This window comes from Pimephales promelas, chromosome 8 (assembly GCF_988280905.1).
Source record: "Pimephales promelas chromosome 8, fPimPro1.hap1.1, whole genome shotgun sequence".
Lineage (NCBI taxonomy): Eukaryota > Metazoa > Chordata > Actinopteri > Cypriniformes > Leuciscidae > Pimephales > Pimephales promelas.
Window position 1 is genome coordinate 35,888,004 of NC_142776.1, and position 6,176 is coordinate 35,894,179.

A 6,176-nucleotide genomic window follows, 5' to 3' on the forward strand; every position below is an offset into this window, starting at 1 on the left:
AAGGAATGCATGTTCTTGTTCAACTCATCCAGGCACGCTCTTAAAAATAAAGGTCACAGATGGGGGTTTTCATAGCAGTGTCATTTTGGTCTTCAAAAAACCTGTGTAAAGAACATTTTAATAATCTAAAGAATCATTTCTACTCTAAATAACCCCATGGAGAAACAGAGCGGTTGTAATCGCACCAGTATCAAACACTGAAGCCGTAAAACACCCAGGTGTTAGCATGATGAAAACAACAGAACCGCTACGTACTAAAAACAGCACCGACTCCCCTTCATAAAAAAATGTTGGCTGGATTTTTACCGCACAAAAAACCTTGTTCATCTCTCACTGAATTCAATCTATCCATTAGCTGTCGCTTCTGCTAGTGACAGCAGCCTTAATTGGAGCATAGCATTTTCAATATAATGTCACCATATATTTGAATAAATACATAAAATATAAAAAAAGGACAACTCCGGCGCAAAATGAACCTTTGGTCTAATTACACATTGTTACCTAGTCAACTGTTATCAGAGATTTGTTTTCATGATTGCTGAATGTAAATAGTTTTATCTCTAAAAACAGTTTAATCTATAACGCTAGTATATAGGGCATAGAGTAATGACAAATAAAAATCGCTTGTTATTACCACTAACAAGGCTCAAAATAGCCCAACAGTAACACGGTAGCATAACAAGGGTCCCTACATTCAAACCGAAGCATTGAGTACTTTGTCAGTGTCCAAACACTCTAATAAGAAGATATTTTATACACACAGTCAACTTCGCAAAAACAGGAAGAAGCCATCTTTGAAAAATAGATTCTACCAGTCGATCTACGAACACCGATCCAAGTGCGCTGGTGAGATGTGAATAAGGTGATAAGGTGAGCGCGAACAGGTGGCTATGTGTACATATTGAAGAGAAGAAAATGGTTCATGTTTGGGACCCTTGTTATGCTGTCGTGTTACTGTGGGGCTATTTTGAGCCTTGTTAGTGGTAAATACAAGCGATTTTTATTTGTCATTACTCTATGCCCCATATACTAGCGTTATAGGCTAAACTGTTTTTAGAGATAAAACTATTTACATGCAGCAATCATGAAAACAAATCTCAGATAACGGTTGACTAGGTAACAATGTGTAATTAGACCAAATGTTCATTTTGCGCCGGAGTTGTCCTTTAAAGGGATAGTTCACCCAAACGTTTACTTCCAAACCTGTATGGATTTCTTTCTTCTGCTGAACAGGTGAAGAGTGTCGGTAACCAGACCGTTGATGGACCCCATTGACTTCCATAGTATTTTCTTCCTCATACACTCTAAAAACAAATGGTGCTAAATAGCACTAAAAGTGGTTCATTGGCTTGTAATCATAGGGGAACCACTTTAATCTTTGTCATATGGTTCTATCTAAAACCATAAGCACATTATCCACCTCAGAGAACCACTGAAGAACCAAACTGGGCTTAACAGGTGGTGCTACATAGCACCATGACCACCGCAAAGAACCGCTGAAGAACCTCTTTTTTTTAGTGTACTAGTAGGGAAGTCAATGTTTGGTTACCAACATTCTTTAAATTAACTTCCTTTGTGTTCTGCAGAAGAAGTAAATTTATAAAAATATCAATAAGAGTAGAGATTGATAAAACACATCTGTACACAGTTCCATAAATGGCTAAAAGGAGCTTAAAGGTGGGCATTAAAAATGGCCTCACTCTGTTAAAACATGGAAATAAAACGGCGAACCCCAGATAAATGTAATAAATGAACAATACAGAAAAACAGTACTTACATAGTAATGGAAGACTGCGGTCTCTATATCTTAAAGGAGTAGTACACTTTAAAAAAAAAACTTTTGCTGATAATTTACTCACCCCCGTGTCATCCAAGATGTCCATGTCTTTCTTTCTTCAGTCGAAAAGAAATTTAAAAAACGAAACAAATCTTTTTTCGAGTCATGACTCGAAGGGTCCTAGATAAGACCCTTATTCATCGTCTGCTGTTGTTTAAAGCTCTTTGAAGCTGTACTGAAACTCTCATTTGGACCTTGAACCGTTTGGTTCCCAATGAAGTCCATTATAAAAAAAAAAGCAGCTTCACAGAGATAACATGAAAATAATATAACAAAGTTTGTTTCTAGAAGAAAATTGCTTCAACATCCACCTGAAGTAAGGCAGATCAATAATATTGCTCAATATTAAATGTCCTCAACTAGCCAAAAGCCAAGACAACAGGGGCAAAGAACCAAATTAGGCATAGTCTGTTTGAGAAGATATTTGCTAGTTAAGTACTTTTCATTGTTACAAGAGGACATTATGTAAAGCACAGAAATCATTTTTCCTCATTGGAAGAAAAATCACAATTCATTTTTCTTCAGTATCTTCATTTTATCCCCAAAATTAAGACTTTAAATATCCTTTTTTATCAGTTCAGTTGTTTTGTTTTTTCTGCTGATTGCAGTATTTGAAACATTTATCAGCATATCTTAATTATATCATTAAATTATATAAGTTCCAAAAATGAGAATTTTCAAACTTCAAAGACTTCAAAGAAACATCGAAACTTCATTTGAGAGGAATTTTGCTTGAACATTTGTTGGCTCGCTGTAACTAGACAATATGATTGAAGACGGGAAGAGCGTGTGTTTTATACTTTATTTATACTTGGATTTTCACTGACTTCTTCTAAATAACATCATAAAGGTTAATCAGTCTTTTAGCATTAATTATATATATCATAGGCACATTTGAAGAAATTATTTCATTGCTGATTTGTAAACAACATATTGTATTTATTTTCCTGTTGCACTATATTATCAGAGCCACCTCAGTGCTTTCAAGAAGTTTTACTACTGTACTTATGTACATTACCATATTTGCAATGTCATTTCTTTTTAACTTATTATTATATTATTTTTATATTCTCTTCATTGTTTGTTTCATTTATATTTTAAAAAAACGCTTGTAAAAATCTCTTTGTAAAGCACAATGTGCAAGAAGGTCATTTATGAAATCCATGTCAATAAAGTCAAAATACAAAATAATTGGTCTTGTTTTAATAAGTAACTAAAACAACTTTTTAACCAGATACTGAACTTAGCAGTGCTGAAAAACTGGTACACTACTTACTGGAGTATGTAGCCTAATTGCTACAGTATAAAAAAAAAATAGATAAAACTAGCTGCCTTACATCTTTAAGTACACTCAAAAGTCATTTCAACATCTCATTTTAGTTTGATGGGTTGTCATAACTTGATCATATTGTTTTTAGGGTGTAGGCCTACATTAAATATATATACTTAGCATTTTTTTCCCTCAGTCGTCTGAATCTCTTTTCAACAACCATATACTGTTATCGAAACCATTATCGTATCGTGTCCCTATTTGTTTTTTAATAATGTGTACTATTTTAAGGAAATGTTTGCAGGAAGTAATTCGCTGGTATTTGATTTCTAACAACATCTTGTTAACTCGTTTGTTTCCAAGGGAAGTAACTTAATAGCTAAACTGGGGCATCTACCAGACACATGTTTCGGCCTTATTTTAAACAGGAATCGATCTGTACGATAAGGTATAATTGGGCTAAAATCACTTCCTTTGAGGAGAATGAGAAAACAGATATCTGACTGAAGAGGCCCGCGTTTCAGTTCATTTCTGAACTCATCTAAACATTCTCGACCACCAGAAATGTTTATCTGGGTGGTGTGCTTCTGCTCAATAATAAAAAGCACTAGAAATATAAACGCACCATTGAGAGACACGTAAGGCTTGTGGTGATATTAGCATCATGCTACAATTATATAATAACCAAGATGTTTGGTTTCAAAAATACCTGAACCGTTGACCGTGGCCGAGTTGCAGACTCATGATTAGCTGGTTAGATTATTTGCATAATAATGAGTGTAAAAACTAGACTATTAAAGGAGTAGTTCACTTTAAAAAAAAAAAAAATCAGTATCAGTGCAGCTTCAAAGGGCTTTAAACGACACCAGACGATGAATAAGGGTCTTATCAAGCGAAACGATCGGTCATTTAAAAAATAAATAAGCACAAATGCTCGCCTTGCTCTGTTCTGTGATGAGCATTCGTGACTCTCCTGTTCAAACTCGTTCATCAAAATGAACAAATCTTTTTTCGAGTCATGACTTTATTCATCGTCTGGTGTCGTTTAAAGCCCTTTGAAGCTGCACTGAAACTCTCATTTGGACATTGAACCGTTTGGTTCCCAATGAAGTCCATTATATGGAGAAAATCCTGGAATGTTTTCATCAAAACCTAACATTCTTTTCGACTGAAGAAAGAAAGACATGGACATCTTGGATGACATGGGGGTGAGTAAATTATCAGCAAAAGTTTTTTTTCTTCTTTTTTTTAAAGTGAACAGCACTAAGCAGTGTTTAGAAATCTTGTACATACATGTTAATATGAGTTTATAGCTTAATTTCAGAGCAATTCCATGTCCCTTAAAAATCTGCATTTTGGTTCGTTTACTCACGTCATTCCAAACCTGTCTGAGAAACATACAAGGAGAGATTTAAGTCCCCAAATGTTCCTCAAACTATCTTTTTGTGTCCCACAGTTGAAAGAAGGGAATAAATGTTGACTGCATTTTCATTTTTTGTTGAACTATCCCCTTTATGAAAAAAGCCATGCTGATTGTTATGTGGTCTCGAGTGCAATATCAACATCAAGACTCAAACTCTGATTACAAGGGTTTACAACAGTGCAGTATTTAAGACAATCCATCTCCATTTTTCCCGCCGAGAGGATCAGCCTCCACAACAGCTGTTTTACTTGGAAACGGTATTCCTAAAGAACTCTAATGCGCAGAGTTATAGGACAGTATGACTTCTGGATTAAGTAGGCTACCAAAAAAGGAGCCTCAAAGCATTACAAACAAGTACAGAAAAGATACCCCGGTTGGACACAACACTGATGTTTACATTGGAACAACTTTTGTTTATACAGCCATGATAATGGTTTATATTCACTTAATAATTTCCTTGCTTTTTATGTAAAATAATACATATTTTCTTTGCTGTTCTTGTCCTAAAGCCAAGGTTCCCACACTGTTAGGCCAATAAATATTCAAAGCAGTGAAAGAAATTGCACTGAATAAAATTAACTACTTAACTAGGCCATTTCAGAGCGAAACAAGATGAAGTTGTTAAAAAACGTACCTAAACTGATTTCTAGCAGAAGCATGAATCCATTAGACCAGAAACAAAAATCAGATGACGAATGGCGTCCTTCACACCCGGATGTCTGAAGAACGAGGAACTGCTAACCCAGGCGAAAAGTTCTTGAGTTACGGTTCCTCTCTGGCAAAACATCAGCACATCAGAGACATCTCAAACTTGTTTTATTACATCTTAAATAACAGTACATTTTAATATAGTATCTATGTTGCATCCAGCTTTCTGTGGTACACCGACAGACTGAAATTAAATACAAAAGGTGAGATAGGGAGTGCTGAGATCTACAGTTATTAATGAAGAGAGAAAATAAGGGGAATCCATTTTAATTGAACTGCAATTAATCTTTACTGGTGGCAGCACACACAAATACATCACAATTATTGTACATTATCGCAGAGAAAGGAAAAAACAATAATAATAAAAAAAAAAAGTCACAACTATTAAAAGAAAGTGCATCTGTTTACAGTGGAAAAAGAACAGAAGACTCTGCCATGTCAGATGCCATTTCAAAACGTTTAAAGAAAAGCCAAAACGTTTCGGTGTCGAAATATCTGAAAGAAGGTTTTGAGCGTCTCGAACGGGACATTTCGTTTAATTTGGAAAAACTTCAGGAAGCATGGCCATGATTTACAGGTCGTCTGCAGGAATTCTCACATAGGTGCATAGCTTCGCCGGTGAAAGTAAAGGATGTATGCACGGCATGTCTAAAACGTTCGCAATCAACGTTTTCTGCTTCGTATCGGTTTCGCCGTCCCAGTGGGCCTAAAGACGTCAGCGCCCGTTTAAGCAAATTCTACAGCATGCGACTACGTTAATTCATGGCAGATGAAATAAAACGCTTAACTTAAAGATTTCAGAATCATCATTATTTTCAGACATTGATTTGTACAACATTTCATTCACATAGTAGTAACTGTTATCTCTTTCTGGAACCGGGCTAAAAAGAAAGAGTTTCGTGTTTTTTTTTTTTCTTCCGAACACTGATCCCGACACC